Consider the following 22,834-nt stretch of genomic DNA (forward strand, 5'->3'; position numbering starts at 1 on the left):
TCGCTGGAAGCTAAACTGGAGTGTCTCACCTTGCTGAAGGCCAATGTTGACACCCTCCTCGACTTACCAACTCAGATGAATTACAGATTCCATTTTTTGCATTTTTTTTACGATTTCTCCGTTAGCATCTTCCTGAGTTTTCATAATCTTCAGTACTTCATCATATTAGGAGCTCATCATTGCCATAGATGCCTCGATACCTTCCATAGCCTTCTCTTTCTGAGCCAGTTTTTCTATCACAGCGTCATGTTTAACAGACTGCACGGCCATCGACTTTTCCATGGCATCCATTCTGTAAAGCACCTCGGTGAGTATTGTACTCATACTCGTAAGCTGCGTCTTCAGTTTCGCGCGCTCCGATTGATCGCCGTTTTCCTTTGACTGAATAGATTCATTTGAATCTTTATCAGCTGAAGATTGTCTAGTGAAATGCATATTGCATGTAGCACATTTCTACGCTTTTATCTGCTCGCCCAAGAATTTTTTTTAATTTAGTCTTGGTAACTTCGGCACATTTTCTGAGATAGTACCAATGGGCACAGGCAGACCACCTTATCCCTTGAGCGTCTGGTGACAACGTTTTAACACATGCAATACATCCTCTTTTGTCATTAACGTCGCCCATATCGATTTTGAGACAATGAAAAGCTACAAAAGCGAGGGGCAGCCCAGCAGTGCGTGAGACACAAGCTCTAAAAAAAAAACAGAGACAGTGTCTTACCTGCAAAGGTAGTAAAAACAGGTGTTAGCGCGCGTGATACACTCTGCTCGACTGCAACCCGGAGACTGAAGAGGACGCCTGATGAAGCCTCGCTCGGTGTCGAAATAGGACCCATGTGATTTCATCCGCCAATGTCGTAGACGGACAGTTTTTCGAAGGTTATCAAGTTCAGTTTCGATGATACGTCGAAGTGACCAGCGTAATCACACACCAACCGATGGCCGCTGATCTTGTCGCACCGTCTTCTCGGGTAAAGATACGGTACTTCGCTGTTGGACAAGAGAATGACGCCTGCAAACACGCAGGTCTCCGGTGCCGTGGCTTCGCCGGGCTATGGCAGCTGGTCTTGTCGCACCGCGTTGTCGGTTTAAGAAACAGGACTTAGCCACTAGAAAATAGCTATGGCGCTTGCAGTCACGCACGTCCCCAGCGCAGTGGCTACGATGGGCTGCAAAGGCAGTATAAACAGGCGTTAGCGTACGTGATACACCCTGCTGGACTGCCATAATTGCCTTAAACACTAATCGGGCCGTCAGAAACGGTAAGTGAGCGAGAATATTTTGGATTTGGTGGCGACGAGGGAGTCAAGATGGCGAATGCACTGAGTCCCGAAAACATCAACGGTTTAATTTTTTCTTCGTGTTGACATTTTCATTCAGGAATGCAGAAACTTGACTTCTGGATGTATATGTCGATATGCATATGCACATTTTCTCTTGTTGCGATTTATTTCTAGTGTTTCCTTTCCCTACCATAGTTACTGACAGTTTACGCAAGGCAGGGTGTGGCACGCTCCAAGTATTTTATAATCGCTTTACAGCCAATCAAATTGCGGCATTGGACAAAAAACAAAGCCGAAGAACCAATCATCAAGAACGAAGTGTGATCATAGTTGGCCACACCTTTCGTTTCTTAAGCTTCCAGTGGCTATGCAGAGCGTAAGTTCGTCTGCTTCTTGTGCCGTGGATTGTACTGACGCCAGAACGCTAAGCTGTGATTGGCTTAATCGGAAGAATAGTTGGTTTACCTCAAGGCAGCTCGGATTGAGGTCTACGCACTATCCTTGCAATCATAGCCAATCAGAGCTCGAGTTCTGATGTCACCGTCACACCTGCGCCAGAAGCAGACACACTTGCGCTCCGAATAGCTCACTAGCCATCCTCTACAAAAAAGACGATAGAAAAGAAAAGAAAAAGAGAGAGAAAAACAAACTGTGGATTAGAAATGTAGTATTTCAATGGGTAAGCTTTGCTACATTTTTTTTTTGCTATAACCGTAAGCCCCCCCCCCCCCACACACACACACACACAAACACGCAATATAAAAAAAACACTTAGAGATGCTATAAAACACAACTTAAAACCCTTTCATTTAAACGTTGTTTCCAACTTCACAGGAAAACAGAAGTGACTTGAAAAGGCGAAATAAAAATCATCTAGCTTTCTGTTTTTGCCGTTGTTGTTCCATCTTTCCGCCAACGCTTTTCAATATGTGATGGCCCGTGGGAATGGTCCCTTTTTGCTCGCGTGTCTTCGCGGAACAAGAGACTTTTGTTCCTTGTTCGTTATGGGAAGGATGTGCGCAAATGGAAAATAAAAATTTTTTGCTGTGCACTCTGGGCGCTGTGTCGCCGAAGTTTGCATACGTATAGATGAATAGAAATAGAAACTGGTTTTTCAAACGTAAGTCCGTACATTTTAGCGTCATAACACAAAGTTTGATTGTCTGCGTTTGGTAACGCTTGTTTCGATGTCATTTTTTTAAAAAAATCCAGTTTTGGAAGGTTTGAAATTTCGCAATACTGTGGCTTAAGACATTTTGGAGGTGCGTCTGCCGTAAAGGCGAATGAAATCGAAGAAGTTTTCTTTCGACAGGCTTAGTTATCATTATGTAACGTGTCGCTTTGCCTTCCTTCGATTGGGTGAATGAACGCATGGCCTAATTTCTACGAAATTTCGAAAGCATATAAAATAAATACCTCGTTTATTATAGCCTTTCTTTCCACATTTATAACAGTAACCTGATGTTTTCAACTGCCAGTAATCAACGTCTATCCATATACGTTAAATAATCTTGACATCGCCTCATATACGCTAAGGTGTCTAGTCTGCAATCTACAAAGCGCTACAGAATTGGCTTGAGCAACGCAATCGCTGGAGTTTACTTTTAAAGCTTAGACATTCTAATCAAGGCTACATATTTCTTAGCATACGCTTATTCCGGCACAAAACAGTCTGTAGACTTTGGTGTTTGTCGCTGACTTGCTGTCCTAAACTGCGAAAAATAGCCGTCCTCATATTCGCGGTTAACCTGTCGTGAGCGGTCTCTCGAGACAGACTTTGAAGCTGGGCTATAAAGATGAATACTAAACACCTATACATCACTAAAAAAGTACTTAAAGTCCGTTACTTGTTACTCGCTCAAAAAGTACCTAAATATGTTACTCGTTACTAAAAAAAAAGGCGTTATTTCATCTTAAAGGTAGCTTGTTATTTTCTCCTCACTATAGATGTGTCTTATTTCTGCCGCATTAGCCGCCTTTTAATATTTTGTGTCGTTGATAACGCCTCCACTGGCATGTTTTTTTTTTTTAATTCTTGTGTGCTTTTTTGTTGTGAAGGTTCACAGGTACAACTAAATTGGTTAACTTGTGTTCTACATGTTCGTTTCCAGAAGCCCAGTTTTACACGGCTGTACCAAGTGGGACAACGGGACCGCGACATAGCGGCCGCCTGCAATGGGCCTTTTCCGCAAATGTTGGGCGCCATCTATCGGCAAGCCGGGGACACGTTTTTGATGGCCTGCCTTGCTCCCGGTTCTACCCGCTCCAAGCTGTGTTGGCTCTCTGAACGCGTTTGTTTTTCCTCTATACAACGCGATCGTCGAGCAGATTTGTTTTCAAATAATGCGTTAACTACGGATAACGTTGTCCGTTTGTACATTTTTTTTTTCGAATATTCGGACGACGATAAAGTCCATCGTCCGAAAGGGACGGCGGACTTCGCCGTGGCGCCCGTTGTGACTGACGGCACAGTTGAAGCTCTCTTCGACCAATGAGATAGTACAAACCGTTACATTAAACTAGGATTTAGTTTATATGCAGTACCGGCAGTAAATTAAACAAAGAATATTCGAAACCAAATTGCGGTTAAAATTTTTTTTTAATTGCAAGTGATTTGTATATCTTCTCGAAACTTTTAAATGACAAGATGTATTCTCATAACTGTAAAGACTTGCTTTAAAATCGTCCGAAATACTCCGTGCCTGCACCTAGAAATGTAATTTTCAACAAAGGTGTACATTAGTGGTGAAATTTCAATGCGTAGCTCCATTCCTATAAAAAAGGAGCCCAACAAACTTGGCCGGGTCAACGGCGGACGCATTCAGCGTCCGCCGCTGCCCCTGTCGTGTTGGTTGTTCTCGTTGTTTACTGGAAGGAAGCAACAATCCGAAATTTCACAAGATCAAATTTACCGCTAAAGTACATCTTTAGTACATATCTAAGATGTATACGTGCAGCCGCCGATTTCTGAGCGAGTCTCGTCATTGATGTCACCCCATTTCAGGCTACAGCTCTGTGGGACTGTAGGTCCTGGAGAGAAAACACGAAATCAGCCACACCTGTACTTTTTTTTTTTTTTTTTTTAGTGTCGCGCTTGTACAGAATGTTGAAGAAAACATTTTTTTTTACTTGACACACACTTGAGGACAACACATCAAGACGATTGTTTCCTCTTTCTTATTCAACCACAAGACCAGCAGATGCGGTCGTGGTAGTGAGAGAGCAGCTCCCATTTCACGTTCTGAGTGTGCACGTAGCAACAAACTGTGCAGCACAGCCTTTTTACCTCAATGCTTTATAAATATTTGGAAACTGTGGGCGATTCTAATGTTTACAACAACCAAAAATGGAGACAGGCAATTTGCGTAGCAACGCGAGGCCGTTATTTTATTACTATTAGGAAGCAAAAACGTGTGCCAGTGAAACTCAAAATCGCAGAAACGCCAACTCCGAGACGCTCGCTCTGCGTGGCACAAATGCGACGCGACAGCATACCTAACCAATCTGCTGACTTGTATTTACGCCCAACGAGAAATAAAGGAAGAAAAACATGAACCATGCTTGAAGTGGAAACTGCAAACGCGGGAGTGCTTTAAAAGCTGCCTTTACGAGTCGTCCATTGTTTCGCTGGATCGCCCGAATCGAGAGCTGCCGCTTCGTCGGTTGCCAGGCTGGTAGAAGGAAACCCAAAAAAGCTTAAACCGCGACATCCTTTACTTTCGTTTCTGCAGCCAACAACGAAGCAGTGTTGGGGCATGGCGGAGAACTTGGAAACGAGCAACCACCGCTGCCTCCAGCAGTCCCGAGCCGGACGCACCGCGCCACCAAAAATGGCGGACTCCTGTCTGCTGCTGCTGTGCATGCGCCGTGGAAACCCCGGAAAAGGCCCATTGGTCAGCGCCCAGGGTGTAAAATAGGCAGGGGGCGGGAGGGAGGGACAAGCGATGATTTGGCAACCTGACTGTGTCCCCGCTTGGGGAAAGTTCGTGATATTCCATATAGATGGCGTCCCGCAAACAAGAAACGCAGAGCCGTATATTGGGAGAGTTGGGCCATTGGGAGGTGCAAGGGCCGCCGCCAGTGCCAATTATTCCCCAAGCGGTTATAGCGCGAACTCTAAGTAGGCCATTTGCACCAATCAGCAAACCGTTACGTTACAACATTGAAAACGACATTGAAGGCGTGTAAGTGAAGCGTTCAGTCTGGTTGAGTCGGTGCAGCGGTGCAGCGGTGCAGCCGGTAGCGGTCGGTGACAGAACCGGCGACAAAGCAACAGTGGTCGCCGATTGAGTGCGGCGTGACTGAGGCTACGAAGAAACTGATGAAAACGTTCCCATAATCGAGACGGTAGTCTCTCTTCCGTGGAAATTAGACTTCCTTTTTTGTCAATAACAGGTGAGTGAGCGCCAACCTAATCGAAGAGAGAAGGCATCGGGATTTCCGCTGACACCTAACGGCTCTGTGCAGCGCCTTGCTTACAAGCTGCACGTACCAGAACTTCTATTCTGCACCGGAGTGGACCGTAGTACATCCCGCCCGGTGTCGGAGTGCGTAGTGAAAAGCAACTCGCAACCGGCTGAAGCTAGCGGTATCATGTTATCCTGCGAGGGCGAGCACCTCGCTTTTGTACCCACCTGCGCTGCTCGAGTGTTCGTCATGGACCGAAGTGGTTGATGCATCGATCATAGCCCCGATGAGCGGCGCCGGAAAAGAAGCTACACCTCTGAGCCACACAAGCGGCTTGTTTGATTGAAATTCCTCCACCACTTTAATAATTTCTGCCCCGGAAGTATGCTTAGCAGACTCCGCTACGACACCGGGAGTAAAGAAGCTAGATTGAGATGGAAGCTCCGGGTGTTGCGGTTTTGTCCAGTAGGGGTTGCCTTTTACACCAAGTTCGCGTCATGGAAAGTCACTCGATCATTTAGGACAAAGACAACTCTCATTTGGCAACCTCCATCTCCCAACACAAAAGGACGAAGTTTATACAGATCGAGCGCCACAGCCTTCATCCCACAATGCAAGAACGTTGACAACGTTTACAGGTCGACACGATAAGGCAACATCCATCCACCCTCAAACTTGAAGAAAAGAATCTCTTCCACTACTATTCTATACACAGTTCATGCTTCTGTTTAAGTTTGAAGGTGGAGGGATGTTGCCTTATCGCGTCAACCTTGAAACGTCAACGTTCTTGCATTGTGTGATGAAGGCTGTGGCGCTTAATCTGTATAGACTTCGTCCTTTCGTGTTGGTGGAGATGACCTTGAGATTGAGACTATATTATGAGGTGGACTAAATAATTGCGTTAGCTGAGTTTGAGACGTCGCCCTGTCTATTTTCTGTCCCTTCTACGTTTTGATGTTTCTTCTCTACCCCAGTCTCGGGTTAATTCAACATGGTTAATATTCACCAGCTCGCCTGCACCCTTACAATTTTTTTCTAAAAAAAAAAAAGGCTGTTGTAGCTCATTGTTTGCAATCAAGCAAAAAGACAATTGGCTAAGTACCTTTTTATATGAGCGGAGCATAAATCTTTCCATATCAGAGCTAAAATGTAAAGTTATGTTTGGGCAGACAGGCATGTGCACAAAGTTTCCTGTCCACGTACCTTTTTGTGCCTGTGCCTTACTCGCCTGCTGCAAAACTTTTGCTTCGATGTGCTGGCAGTCCGTCAGTGCGATCATTTTTTATTTACCTTCGGCCCAAACGAGGAGAATGGGCCAATAATTTTTCAGCAACACATGCATCGTGCCAAATGTTTTATTAGCACCTTAAAATAACTTGCTCTCCTGGCTTTAACAAAAACAAATTTGCATTATAGAGGTGTACCCACTATACCGAGAATCACATCTTAGTATGCCTAAACTTCTCTTTCATTAGTCACGGAGTTTATTATAAACTACTCCCAACGAATTATAATGTGGTGCTACATAAAAAGAAACATACGCAGCTACCAGTATGCAAATTTATTTCGAAAGTCACTCACTAAAGGTATAAAACATGCTTTCAGAGAGCGAGCAGAGCAACTTTGTTGGTTAACGGTCAAATGGCGCACTGGAAAGAGCGCAGGAAATTGCACCAATGATAAAACATAGAAGAATAACATTGTTGTTTTGGATGCTCAATTATATCGACAGCGTGTCCTTGGTGGATGCACCTCCTAATTATTGTGTTTACTGAACTACTACGCCTCTTCTACCATTATCGGCGCAAGTTCTTGTGCACATTTTTCTTTTTTAAATCTGGTGACAAAAAAGCGAACCTTTAACAAACAATTCTGAGAGCCTGTAGCCCCTTCATAAATTTTGGAGCTCATTACCTTTCTCCACTTGGTGATCCAGACATCCCATTAGAGTTATACGCCTCGCAAGTGGGCTCATTTTCGTCTTCTGCGCATGAGAAAGGAAGTAGCGGTGACGTCAGAACGCCGAGCCCTGATTGGCTGATGGCGACCCCCTATCTCAGCGTCGTCTGCTCCTTCGCGACGTCGTCTGCTCGCAACGTCGTCTGCGTCTGTCTTACCTTTCCTGCGATTTTCGGAACTGCAGGTCTTTACGAGCGAGCTTGACTTCGCCTTTCAGAGAGGGCAGACGAAATAACTCGAGCGGTACGTTGTTTTTGTCTGACAACTAGCAGACGCGCATCAAGGAGGGAAGTCAAAGGACTCACTGGCGAGGTGTCCCGAGGCGCCGAGGTTTGTTTGCTAAGAACCGAGAGTGAGGGTGTTAGTGTCCGCAAGTTCCCTCCCAAATACTTTTTCCCTCCTTTCGTGTGCGGCGAGACCCCTCATTTTTTAACGGCGTCGGCGGGTTGGCGCAGTTAACGTCGTCTGCTTTACATCTGCTAGTCAAAGCGATGGCTGCTTTACCTTTCCTGCGTCTGCCGGAGATTCACCGCTTTTTCACCGGCGAGAGTCACCGTTGCCTCGGAAAACAAGGAGATAACAAGAGGAAGAAATTGACCTCTTAATCTAAAATTGAGGTCAGCGATCAAAGTATAAGACGGGAAGGGTTCACAAGGGTCGCGCGGGCATATTCCATTCAGCACGCCAGCCGGTCGTGGGCAAACGGTCGCCGAGTCGCGGAGTGCCTGCTAGGCCTAACTGCCGTGCTCTCTTGGTCACGTTCGGTGGAATCGTGGCCGGTGGAGCTTTTCCCGGGTGTTTGTGGATCCAGCGTGCTTGTTCGTCATGGTCTGTTTCAAGTACTTTTTACTTCTTTCTTGCTGCTTAAAGTCAGGACGCGTGTGAAGCGCACGTAGAAAAAAAAAACGTCCGTGGGTCGTCGCGACCGCGACGCTGTCGGCCATGCTGATTTGATCGTAAGAAGTGCGTAAGACAGCTTCGGAGCTGTCGGAGGATTTCGTCGTAACTTGCGCAAAACTTGCGAAAATTTCGTTTCGTGAATACGAATTTCTTCTTAAGTTTTGTCTTACGCACATTTTTGGCGTAATATCGTTTCGTGAATCTGGCCTCTGCGCTTCCGAAAGTCGCGGGAAAGGTAAGACAGACACAGACGACGTTGCGAGCAGACGACGTTGCAAAGGAGCAGACGACGCTGAGATAGGGGGTCGCGATCAGCCAATCAGGGCTCGGCGTTCTGACGTCGCCGCTACCCCCTGCGCAAGAAGCAGACGAACTTGCCCTCCGCATAGAAAGCATTAAGGCATGTACCACAGATTAGAGGGGAAACAGTGTACCACAAATGTTAAAGCAAAATCATGACATTTTATTATAAAGAGTGTGAGGCAGTGTCAGTTATCCGAGTGCGAATCTTCGCTTCTTAGAGAAGAATGATTTGTGCAATCCTTAATTTAAAATTGGCAAGTTTTGATATTTGCTTGCAGACTTGCAGCCTACAGTAAAAAGAAGTGTTAGTATAAACAAGTCCTGTCTTTCATTAGTAATAAAAAGTTTATTTAAAATGTATTAAAAATTACTGAAAAATAATTTACAGAAAACTTTTAAGCCTTATATTGTTCCCATTCAAGCAAGGGGCTTCCACTCAGAACTCATCCCAAAAAGAACAGAAGGATGATAAATACTCAAGATGACTTACCATGCTCAGGTGTCCTGTTAATTTTACATTAAATGGCATGTTATGCATATATGATATCAAAATGTGGTTAAAAACAGCTTCCCAAGATCAGTGTTATTGTGCTCTTGGTATAACAAACAAATCTTACCACAATTTCTTTATGAACAATGGGTTAAAATCATAATCCCCAAGTTTGTCTATGGGTTTTCAAGAGTTTCGCAGGTACTCCACCAGCTGGTGTTTAAGACAGAGAAAGTGGCATTCCTATTAGAAGCTATGTGCCGTAAAATATTGAGAAAGCGCTCATCAAATGGTTTGAGATAATTGTAAAAAATATGAGATGGGCATTTTGCAGTTTCCAGCGCTGAAAGACAGAATGGTGCAGGAGCAGTGTTGTAGTCTGGTGGGACCCCTATTTTCTTAAAGCAGTTTCACCGCTTGCATCCGGCCAGCTTTGTGCTGGCACTCTCATGTGAAGCTTCCTTGCTTCTTACCGGAGTGAGCATGGAAAGCTTCACCGCTCTGCACCAGCGCACTGGGAAATGTGCTTGATGCGGGGGAGCGCCTCGTTTCATTCAATACATTCAGAAGTTTACTGGCCTGGGTGCTTGATATGTTCTTAATTACTTTTTAAATGTTCAAAACTAGGGGGTGGGTACCTATTGCGATATGAGCACATGCTCATATCGCAATAGAATCTGCGATATGAGCATATGCTCATATCGCAGATAAAAAAGTAAGGCAAATATTTTGCCTACACCCTTAGAAAAAAGGAGTCCAAAGGGAGTCACTGCTTCCATGACTCTCTTTGACACTTCACGACTCTCTTAGAGAGTCAATTTTTCGTGTGACCCTGTTTTGACTCTTCCCCTTCTCAACGGGAGTCACAGGTCAGCAGCATTTGCCCTACCGAAAAAAAAAGTATGAATGCTGCTTCGCGGCGTCCATCCGACAACCCAAGCCCCGCCGTTTCCCTATGCACCTCTAGAAAGGGAGTCCGACACCATTTAGTTCAAAGATTTGTCGACATTTTATTTTCAATAAATGTGCAAAAAAAAAATTAAAAAGGAAAGGAAAAAAAAAATGCACACAGTTTCGTCGACATTCATTTTTATCAAGAATTGTAAAAAAAAAAAAGTGAAAGCCGCTTACAATTCCCTGTAACGCCGAATTAGAGCGCAGCTCTTGAGGTGAAGGAGGGAAGGGCACTGGGGGGGTTAAACTAAACAGGGGGGGTCACGTGACCTTGGGGGTCACGTGACCCCCAATGCCGATGATGTCATCACTGACGTCGCTGATGACGTCATCAGTGACGATGACGATGCGGGTACCGATGACGTCATTAGTGACGTCACTGCTGACTTCACCAGTGATGATGATGATGACGATACGAATGTCGGTGACGTCATCAGTGACGTCGCTGATGACGTCATCAGTGATGATGACGATGACGATGCGGATGCCGGTGACGACATCAGTGACGTCACTGATGTCGTCACCGATGACGATGACGATGGGGATGTCGGTAACGTCATCAGTGATGATGACTATGAGGATGCGGATGCCGGTGCCGGTGACGTCATCAGTGATGATGACGATGACGATGTGGATGCCGGTGACGTCATCAGTGATGATGACGATGACGATGTGAATGTCGGTAACGTCATCAGTGATCCTGACGATGACGATGCGGATGCCGGTGCCGGTGACGTCATCAGTGATGATGACGATGACGATGTGGATGCCGGTGACGTCATCTGTGATGATGACGATGACGATGTGGATGCCGGTGACGTCATCAGTGATAATGACGATGACGATGTGGATGCCGGTGACGTCATCACTGACGATGACGTCATCGGGGGTCACGCGACATCGGCGGGGGTCACGTGACCTCGGGGGGTCACGTGACCTCGAGGAGGGGTCACGTGACCTCAGGGGAGTCACGTGACTTCGGGGGGTCACGTGACCTCGGGGGGGGGGGGTCACGTGCCCCCCACGAGGTCACGTGACCCCGGTGGGGGCTCGCGCGGTGCATTATTGGACATTTCCCATGATGCACCGCGCGGTTACGCCGACGGCGACGGCGACGGCGACGCCGCTCAAGCCGGAAACGGGCCCCTAAGAGCTGCGCTCTAAAAAAGAAACGTATGTTTATTTTTTGCATCGAACCTGGGTTCGCTCCGTAAGAGGCGGGCACTTTTCCACATAGCTACACCTGCGAGTACTCGTTTTGAGAATTCGTTTTATACGAGATTCAACAAGTTTCGCGTCGTGCACATTATTTGAAACCGAATCCTGCGTCTGCATTTTACATATTTCTAGAACTGTCGTGGGGTGCGTCTCTGGGAGCGAGTGAAGGTGCAGCAGCTTATTCAAGACTATACTCCGTTTCATACGTAGCATGCAACGCAGTCAAAGCTAGCGCACCGGTTTGCATCGCCGACCGTGTCCGCGTTCACCCCATAAAATAGTGCGTCCCCTGCGAAAACACTTATAAAAAAGTCGAAAAAGGTGCCTCCTTGGATCTAGAAACTGATAGTGGTGTTATGATTTCGACGGAGCACAAATTTTTTTCAATAAAAGGAAAAGATAATGTAAACTACTTTAAAATGTTTTCGTTTTCGTCCGTGCGGCAGCAGCTGCGGGTTTTCGGGTTGTGTGGCACTGGCTGGTTTTGAGAAGATGGCGTCTTACGCAACAAGCTCAAGTACCTCTCCTGCTCGGATATTTTCAAAGATTCGTTGTGCGCAGACCTTGAAAGAGTGCAAGCAGGTGATCGCCAACGTGTACGCGAGTACAAGGACGCGTTTCCCGGAGAAGTCGGTCGTGAAGTCCTGGAGACGGTCAGTAAGAACACCGGAGTGTGCGCCCGTACTGTCGCGAAGTACAAGGCGCAGTGTCTATCTGGCAAGCTGGTGTCCCCGAAGCGAAGACCTCGCCATGTAGAAGTTTCGAGCACGGGGACTGTCAAGCATGCCGAATTCACACACAACGCCGTTCGCCTCAAGGTGCATCGCCAACACCCCGAGAGGGGGATTCCTACCCTTGAGAGCTATTTCAAAATAAGATGTTCAGGCCACAACTATTGTCGATTAACGTCCTATTATAAATTTTAGGGCAAGGCTGCTATCAGTGAAATTCCTCATTCCACGCTGCACGAAAAAAAAAATATAACTCGGTGCTGCAGGCAAATAACACTTGCAAAGCGGCAGAGCAGATGGTAGAAATGTGGCCTCTCGGCGACTTACAAATAAATAGCAAGAAGAAAGGAGGAATCGAAATATGCGGTTCGGCAATGCGCACAATCTTGCACAAAAAATGGCTAAAAAAAAAACAAAAAAAAACGGCTCGTCTAGTGGGTTTGTACTACTGCCGCCGAGACGTCGGTATCGCCAGAGCAGCCCTACCACTCGTCCAAAAAACGCGCCCAGGAACACTTTTTTTCTTCTGTATTTTCATGCGCACCACTTCAGTACCTTTGACAGCTATGCACGCTATGTATGAAAATGAGTATAAGTGCCTATTTTGAGAACCACACCACCACACTGCGAGTTGAAGCAACGCCGAAGGCTCGCGTCTCGCAGCGCCGCCTGTTGAATAACGATTCGAAGAGTTTGCACACTGTGAAGGTAAGAGAGCTCACACCGAAGAGCTCTCTTTACAACGCCTACAACACAGAGCTCACAATTGAAGGGGGGCCACTGAGGTTTTAAGAGCCACTGATCGTAGCAATCGCATTCCAAAGACACGTTGTCGTGTCTTTGGAATGCGATTGTCGTAGATTGTTTTTCACCAGGTAGGTCCTATAGGAATGAGGCCAAGGCCATCCTGGGGGATTCATCGCCGGAAACGTTAAGGAACCAAGCAAACGACGTGAGGCTCGCGGAAGCGGTTCGTGGGAGCCGACGACGTTCAAGCCACGATCCAAGCAGCCCTAGTAGCAGCCTTGCTTCCGAGAAGACTGTATATTCTTTCCGGCGGGCACACAAATACTCCAACAGCATGCTTGCGGCTGATGTGGATTGCAGGAGGTGGCTAACAGGACGACCAATGCACAGAAAATAGGTTGAGCACAACACATCACGCGATTGTCGCCGCCATGTTGAAATAAAACCAAGCTGAGGCAGGCCAAGCTACAGTTTAGTATACGACGAAGCTGAGACAGGCCAAGATTCAGTTTAGTACACAACCAACATACTTCATTACAAAGAATTAGATAAATGTTTAAACAAATTTTTTTACGTTTAAAAGTTCTAATGTATGTCGATTAAAACAGAAACATTCCTACGAGCGACGGCGGACGCCAGGAATTGCCAACAACCTACTAATTAGCCAGATATATTAATTAAAACTTGTTAATTAACTTTTTAATTAGTGGAAATAGACATATGGTTCCAATTAGAAAGTTGCTGAACGTTATCGAAAACCACTAAATCAGTCATTTTCAGAAAGTCTTTAAGCGCTTGAGAGGAGTAGTAGCGCACTAAAATTACCACTCATGGAGCAGGTACAAGGCTGGGGCTAGATAAGAGGCAAAAAAATCGTGCGGGCGCCTTACCGCAAACGCTAGCCTTGTACCTACTCCACGAGTGGTAATTTTAGTGCACTACTACTCGTCTCACGCGCTCAAAGTCTTTCTGAAAATGACTGATTTAGTGGTTTTCGATAACGCTCAGCAACTTTCTAATTGAAACCATATGTCTATTTCCCCCAATTAAAAAGTTAATTGACCAGTTTTAATTAATTATCTGGCTAATTAGTAGGTTTTTGGCGATTCCTGACGTCCGCCGTGGCTGGTAGTTTGTTCCCGAAGAGAGTTTCTCCTTTTTGCAATCGCACTAATTTTTAGGATTTTTGAAAGTCTTCGCAAAAACACCCGGTATATATATAATGTAGTGTCGAGTACCGTCCGACGGCACTCTTGCAGAACGTTCACGTGCCTTGCAGTGGCACTCCACTCACGTCTTCAAGTGCCGTCCGAATGTCTTATGTAAAGCGAATTGTGAAAACGAGTTTTTCGAAGTTGTAGCATAGCTTATTGGAAATTGTAGCATAGCTCGCCTGATAGGCAGCGGACCCGGATTTGATCCACAGTGTGGGCTTACTTTTTAAAATCTTTTTCTCTAACATTTTGTTTTGTCGAGGCATTTGGCGATATTTACGTCATTTCTTTTTTACCATTAACACTGTGGAAAAAAAAAAGGATGTTGTCGACGAAACTTTGCTTAAAGGGGGCCCTGCAACAACTTTTTGACTGGTTTTTAATTTGCACCGAACTTGAGCGCACTGAACGTGGTAACTTAATCTTTTCTCAAATTTTGCTTTATTTTAAAAGTTATAGGCAATTTAGAATTACAAAAACAAACAAAAAATAACCTCTTTCAGGACGTCGTAGGTCCTGGCTTGAGTGGCCGTGAACTAGAGGAGTAGTGAGCTCATCGAGCGCTCACGGCTGCTGCACTCCGTGTCGACGGCTCGAGAGGGCGCCACTAAGGCATATTCTGGATAGGCTGTATGAGGCGGGTGGCCAGGGCGGCTTGCATTGCATTTGCTGCGCGATTAAAGACTAATTTGGCATGACACTTCATTGGCCACAAACTACAGCAAACACGGTGTAAAGATCAGTTCAGAACGGGAGCCACTTCGGGCTGCCATACCGCCAAACGGCCAAATCGCCAGCCAAGCCCATGCTGAAAGCCTTCGGAACGCTCGGAACCGGTCGAATCCTCGATCCGGTATACGACCGCAGCGCCGCCGCGTACATCCGGGACCTTTCTACGCTCGCTGTTCGTCGGAGCCTCATCCCACAAGCCTTTTCTATTATGCGCCGTTTTTTCCGCCGCTTGGTGGCGGGTTTGTCGACAAGTCTTTTCTTGTTTCCATACTTTATAAACTGCATTTGTTTCTTTTCTGATCTAAATTACCAAACAAAAACTACTTTCATACATAACTGAATCGGTTCGCGACACTTATATTTTGTATTTCGACTAAAAAAAAGCTTTTAGCGGCTCTGACCAGTGGTAAGCCCAGGACCAAAGACGTCACATACTGCGCGCTTTCGGCGATGCCGGTCGCCCTCGTAAATGGAGGAGGTTTCCGCATCTTCCGGTTAAAATATGACTCACTGATATTTAGTTACTCTCTCCGTGCCCGCTGGCTTGCCCGAACCCCAAGAGACGTGGAAACCGCAAAGAAGGTAGGCGCTTAAATATGATTGCAGGGCCCCTTTAACAAAATGGTATGGGCGTCCCTTTCCGGAGGTACATGGGGGACAGCGGGGCTCGGTATGGGACAGAGGGGCTGGACGCTGCGAGGCGTCATGTGCAACGGGGCCAAGTAGGTTAATAGTTTTGTAATTAGCAGCCGCATACTGTTGCCGCGAGGCGGCATGAATGCATGTGGGGGCTTGGTTAACGAGCTCCCCAGGGATACATGTGCTGTTCGACTTTCTTTCGGACGGCACTTGTAGGCACGGGTGGAGTGCCGTCGGACGGCACTGTAGACAGCCTAAAAAACAACAGAAAATGAGGTGTTTCAAACAACTTTCTTGAAGAGATCATGTACTGATTTTTCAACTACTTCCTCGTCAGCTTTCCTCCTCAGTACATAAGCAGAGCGAGAAACCATGTGGTCGTATTTCACTGAAACCCAAAGTTCTGCCAGCAGTCTGAGAGCCGGCATGGACAAAGCCCTACATAAATTTCACACTTCCCATTTTTGCAAGTGCTGACAACCATGAAGGGAGCGACGGGACAAGCGATGGAGACCCTTTTTGCTATCGCTCAACCGCGCGATGGGGCACACTGCGTGAAAGCAACTGGAGCAAGCGACCAATGTGATGAGCGATGTTTTCTAGTAATTCAAGGACCAATGTGATGAGCGACGTTTTCTAGCAATTCAAGGATACGAAGCAGGAATACTGAGAAATCTCCGTCGCTGTTGCCGATGCTCGTCTCGTTGCTCACTAAATCGCTTACATGCGGTCCAGCCTTAATTGTCTGAAAGCGAGAGACACGTGCCACGAGTGAGTACCGTGCTGCCGCTCACTTCCAAGTGCCTCTCATTTCAGGGCTACACTGCCATTTGCTTCCAACTCCTCACGGGCCTCCTGCTCAGGCGCTTTCATGCCACTTACGAAACTAGCACAAACTCGTCAAGGGGGTTTAGGTCAGACTTGTACGTAGTTTAACTACTCTACTCAAACTACTGTAGTTTAACTACTTTTCCGAGTAACTTGGTAACTTTCAATTACAACTTTATTTGGGTAATTAGTAGTTTACTTTAACTACGTTTTTCAGGTAACTTCTACTCAAATTACTAACTACTTTCGAAATCTAGTGCTAATTTTTCTCGTCACAAAAGTTTGAGAGCAGGAATAAATTAGACGCCGGCAGATGACGTGGCATTCCCGAACAAGGGGCCCCCTCACATTCCGTTCCCATACACTTAACTCGGCAACCGTAGAAACTGCATTACAAGTGTCCTTGGGCCAAGGTGGTGAGCAGCCAAAACATAACACCGGCGCGCACTAACGCAGAGATGCTTAACAAGCATTGGTCGGGTATTCACCTAATCCGGTAATGCACGTAGGCGCCGCGCCTCCAGCTACAACCGTGAAAGACGGGGACACTCTGAGGGTTGTTGTTGTTTTCACGTTGTCTGCCGTTAGTTAGTTCTGCCTCAAGCGGTTTGGGGGTTCCACAGGAGGCGCCACTGGAATGACCTCGCAGCTGGGCGACTGTTCCCGTGGCCACCTCGTCGTCAGCGCACGAGCCTTTGCAAAGTATGACTCCCCCGCGCACAAACGCAGACACGGGTAATCCGCTGGTGGAAGCACGTTCCCGCTTCCAGCTGCAACTGTACAAGCGACGATGCTTGTTCACGTAATCCTTCGCGTCCTTCCGACCTTCCACGCCAGGGAGACCTCCTTTTTGTTGAAAACGATTTACTTGTCAGGCGTGTCAGGCGCGTCAGGATACTGTAGTTGCAGGTGATGATTGCGAGTTACCCTTGGGAGACCCTTTTGTTGAACCCGGCGTCAGTGGCGAAGTGTACTTCGTTTCATCTTCTCTTAAACCTAAACAATTTTTTTTTTCAGTAGCGTCGCTCTAGCACTGCAACGAGACGCGTAGTCGTCCGGATGAAGTCATCGTCGTGGCACGAGACGCTTGATGGTCAGGTGCACTCGCTCAGCGTACTCTCCGAACGTCGTGGGAATAAAGAGGGGCCAGTCATAACAATGTCGACTTGCCGAAGAAAAAGGAAAAAAGGATCAGAGTTTGTTATAAAAGACCCTCTAGCCGAGGCAAACCTTACATGTTTCTTCATGGGCACCTAAGATGCCGACACCCGCTTACCCGACCCTGCACAGCCTGTTTTTCAAATTGAAAGCTGCCGTTCCATCTAGCGCGTCGGGGGAACGTCTTTTTAGCTTGGCTGGGGACGTCGTTAGGAGGAAAAAGGAAAAACTCTCCCATCAAGGACTTTGAAAGTGAATTTCTTCTGCGAGCGAGTAAGCTATTTTGGTGAAAACGCAAGCCATTAAAATAACTGCATTTATTTTAGGCTCGCAGGGTTTTTCACGGATCAAAGCTGCTGCTCATTTTGCTACCGAAAAAATATAAAAAAGTAACTTCGAAAGTAACTTCAAAGTAACTCGCTACTTTTTACAGTAGTTAGTAATTCACTCAATTACTATTACAAATGCGTAATTTCTACTCTACTCGAATTACTTTTGGCGTCGCTACTCAGTAACTTGACTACCTTTTTTGAGTAATTTGTACATGTCTGATGTAGATGCAGCGCCACCTGGTGGCGATTGAAAGAGAGACGAAGATTCCGCCCCCATGTCTCGCCGCGAACATGTTTCATGGCGGTGACGGCAACTTGAGGGCTTGTTTACCGTCACCTAGAGCAATCCCACTACTGCCCATGCCTGGTGCTAGGAGAGCAAAAGCGGAGCTGCCGGGGCTAGTGGAGGTAGACCAATTTAACAAAAAAAGCGAGGCGCGTAGCGCGGCGTGTGTCTCGAGAGAATCACGCCGTATGTGCCCGCTTCGAGATCGCGCTTTTTCATGGTGACTGAAACCTTGTAGCTGCGATAAGAACACGTGGCGACTTATTACTGGCATAGCAAGTACGACCACTTTCGTCGCGTTACTTGCTACATGACAAGTAGACATAGTAACCCTGGAGCGAGGGAACAAAAAAAGGTCGGACAGACACGAAACTATGTCTATCTATCGTTAACCGGTTCGCCTGCCTATTTGATTTTAGTTGAATAACAAGCAGGGCGCATAAGAAATAAATCGTCGTGATCTTGGAATTTTTTAGTTTTTTTTTGCTTGATCACGTAGTTGGTAAGATCGCTGCTCTATTCGAGTCGACCCGTCTCTTCGTTCCAAACACCGACACCTCCGGGAGAAACATATACTCTTGAAATAAAGCGTACGTACCATACAGCGAAATGTAATCCGTGTGCCGTTTTTTTCAGTCTGTGTAAAACAGAACAGCACATTCACTCGTTAGGAACGAGCACTGCGTTGCGGCGAGCGACTGCCGTCCAACACACGTCGTAGTCCGTCAACATCGGGACCACAAGCGGCTTGCGGGAACACGCGATTTTTTTCTCAAAAACCATAGCCCCGCACAGGGATGGGCAGTATTTCAAACAAAAGTATTTGAAATATATATTTCAAATACTTTGTGTATTTTGAATCTGGATTTAATTACAAATTGGGTAATGTATTTGACGTGTGTATTTAAATACTAAAACGCGGGTATTTCAAATACAATTGTAATTAAATACAATTTTGTGGGCGAAAATACATCCCTCAAATTTATTGCCACGACTAATTTTGTTCATCCTAAGACGTATCCAAAGCTGCTCTTTCTTCATCTCAACGCCAACGGCAACAACAAACCAAAACAGTTACACTGTACTGAGAAGGTATTGTGGCCGTCAAAAGACCCAACAGATGCCAGTAAAGAAGAAGCATCGCCGACAAGCTCCAGTGCTCCTTTTGCATTCACAGTCATTCTTGATAGGGCATCTGCAACGACGTTCTTGTGGACGGAGATGTGTCGAATGTCTCTGGTAAACTCAGAGACAAAGGCAAGGTGCCTGATTTCTCGAGGTGAGTGTGAAGCGCTAGAGGTCCTTGCATATATGAGCGGCTTGTGGTCGGTGTAGATAGAAAACTGACGTTCTTCGAGTAAGTACCGGAAGTATTTCACAGAGAGGTAGATAGCGAGCAATTCTCGGCCGAACGTGCTATAACGGAGATCAGCTGGATTCACCTTTTAGTTGCCTCACCAGACGCGGAGTTCCCAGACCCTCTCAACTACGTAACACGACTTAAAACAATGATGCAGGCCCTTCAGCCCGTTCCCTTTCGCAAACCACGTCAACCACAAGTGTTTGTGAGCCCCGATCTGGAAACGGCAACCCACGTATTTGTCCGAAATGATGCAGTAAGGCGGCCACTACAACCTCCGTATACCGGTCCTTTTAAAGTAATTTCGCGATCGTCAAAGTATTACGGGCTTAACATTAATGGCAAGGAAGACACAGTATCAATAGACAGGTTAAAACCCGCTTACATGGCCAACACACTCGAAACAAATGCAGGTAACCTTAAGTCTTCCAACGCCTCCACAAAAGCTGAGACAAACGACTCAACTAAAGGGCATCCTACGACAACCACAACCAAGGCACCGACAAAAAATACGACTCCCAAAAGGGTGCACTTTGTTATTGAACCTCTTCCACACCATCGTAGCACACGACGTGTTCCCCGTCCTGTGATTAGGGCGGAGCTCCTGTGGCCGTCAAAAGACCCAACAGATGCCAGTAAAGAAGAAGCATCGCCGACAAGCTCCAGTGCGCCTTTTGCACGTGCGAAATACCACTGGGGCATGAACACGCGCGTCCCGAGGCTGAAGCTCTGACCAACCGCCATTCTCATTCTAACTGATCCCGGTACTCGGTCAGTTAGCTAGCTCCGAGTTTATAATGATAATTAAAAATAGTTTCTATTTTAAGCAGCATGGAGGTCCACGTGTTTTCAGCGCTACAGTATCCTCTTTAATGTTGCACTTGCCTCTATTACATTAAAAAAATGTTATTGCCAAAGTTACAATTCTTATTTTTATGCATGTAATTGTAAGATATAGTCTCCATCCTTTATTCGGCCAGTGGGCTTTTTTTCTTTTTCTCCTCCGGCTTTATTCTAAAGGCACTGTCCGGAGTAGGAAGAAAACTACGTTCTGCACCGAATGCAGTGTCTCCCAATCAAGCACAAGCGTTTAGTGACTTTGTGATTACGGTGCTAGTCCAGGGCAAGAATAGTGACGAAATCGACGTTCACAGGCAGACTGGCTAAATAAGTGCCCGTGACAAGTTGTTATGCTTTCCAGCCTGATTTCCATCCATATGTTTGCCTGGAACATTCTAAATGCGCGGGTCGTCCAGATTTTCGTAACTGGTGAGAGTTGCAACAATAAAAAATTCTCTAGCTAGTGCTGCGCGTCTTGGTCGTCTCGGTTCTTTGTTGGTCTATACCAAAATCAATGTAATCGACAAAAAAGCTGCTTGAAGCTCTGTACTTTTTTCACCTATTACGTCCAAGCTGATTATTTTTTTTTTCTGATTATATTTCTATTACGTTACTAGAGCCTCGCACACTAACTCCCGAGTGCGCGATGAAAAATTAAAATGAGATACCCCGAAACCCGCTGCAGGTGCCCTGAAGTCGCTCACACTAATTTTGAGGCATGTAGTTGGAAAAGTATTTGAACGAGACCAAATACATTTAGTTGTATTTGTATCTTGTACTTAAATGCTTTTTTGGAAATGTAATTAGATTTGTAGTTAAATACATTTTTGACGAAGTATTTTGTATTTGTATTTCGATACATATTTCGATGTGTTTTGCCCATCCCTGGCCCCGAAGAAGAAATGACACAAAAATGCAGTGTTGCCAGATGGTCCCACCCAAAAATCGCCAAACGACTGGTAGGTATAGCCTAAATATAACCAAAGCCAAAAAAATATAGCCAAAATAGCCAAAATTAAAAACAATGATTTTAGGCCTTTTTTTTTTACAATTTTTCACGTACGTAGAAAACACTTTACATTCTCTATTACAACCCTCAGATGCGCCACATTTTGTGTACATTAGCTGCGTTCGATTTACTTACACCTCCTGCATTACACAACTTAAAAAAAGTGTAGGGCAGTATACTTCCGGTATCTGTATTTAGATACTACCAGAAGTGCACCGCCCTACACTTTTCTGCACAGGTGCTGGAGGTGTATATAAATCGAATGCAGATATTATGTCACTTGTAAATTTAAAAAAAAGAGGAAACATTTGTAAGGGTGAAAATTTTTACAACACAGACCCTTCCTTCGTAGGTTTCCAGAAATACAAAACAAACAAAGACGGCTTTATTGTGAAGCACATAAGATACGATCATACAGTAAAATACCAGAATACAGAAGCAGAACAGTCAGAAGACGGGGAGTTTCGGACCAGAACCCCCAATATCTAAGGTTCTTATTGATAACACACCCGTCTATTTTTCTTTGTGGAAAATGTGAGTGTCCCCATTCCAGTGTAGCTATTTCTAATTGTGTTGTCCTTTCTTGGGGTGGGCGACGACTGGAAGGTAGTCATTCGTCCGGGCAGAGCCATATGCGTCCGGGTTGAAGACGCTCTACCGGCCTGTGGTAATAGGGCTATCTGTTCGGTTTGCTTCACTGCCAGGAGGATAGAAGGGTAGTAGAGGACATGCCTCTTTCTCATTTTCCTTCTTAATCTTCTCATTTATCAGGCCAACGTGACCACATCACGTGACCGTAGCTAGCCTTCGATCTGAAAAAAACCTACCGGACGGAGCGCGCGCAAGCCTGCCAGAATCCTTCTAGAATCAACCGTCTATCTCACACGTGACATGTCACGCGCACCAATAGCCAAAGATATACGGTCACATTGTTGAATTAACAGCGCAAATACGACAGGAAGGAGAGATAAGGGAGACAGGATAGAGCGCTGAATCAGCGCTCTATCCTGTCTCCCTTATCTCTCCTTCCTGTCGTATTTGCGCTGTTAATTCAACAATATGATCAACCAACTAGCCCACCAGATGATCGTGATATACGGTCACGTTAGCTACAACATCGTTTAATATTTTTATGACGTGCCCTCTTCTAGTACTTCTAACCTCCTTGTTCATTGCGCTGTGGGGAGACCGCTTGAACTCTGCAAGCATTGCTTCACTAGCGTAGTGAAAACCCCAAAGTTTATAGAAGTTTGAAACCTTTCTCTTTCCTCTCTCTCCTCACGAACAGTCAAAAGAGAACCAATTTTTTTTCGAAACTTGTTGGAAGTTCGAGAATGAACTACTCGAACCTCAATGTTCGACGTCGAACCTGAGGTTCGACAGAAGTTCGCCGCATTCTTAGAAATAGCCCAAAAATAGCCACATAGCCAACCACAAAATTTCG

This window comes from Ixodes scapularis, unplaced genomic scaffold, assembly GCF_016920785.2.
Source record: "Ixodes scapularis isolate PalLabHiFi unplaced genomic scaffold, ASM1692078v2 PGA_scaffold44__24_contigs__length_19508400, whole genome shotgun sequence".
Lineage (NCBI taxonomy): Eukaryota > Metazoa > Arthropoda > Arachnida > Ixodida > Ixodidae > Ixodes > Ixodes scapularis.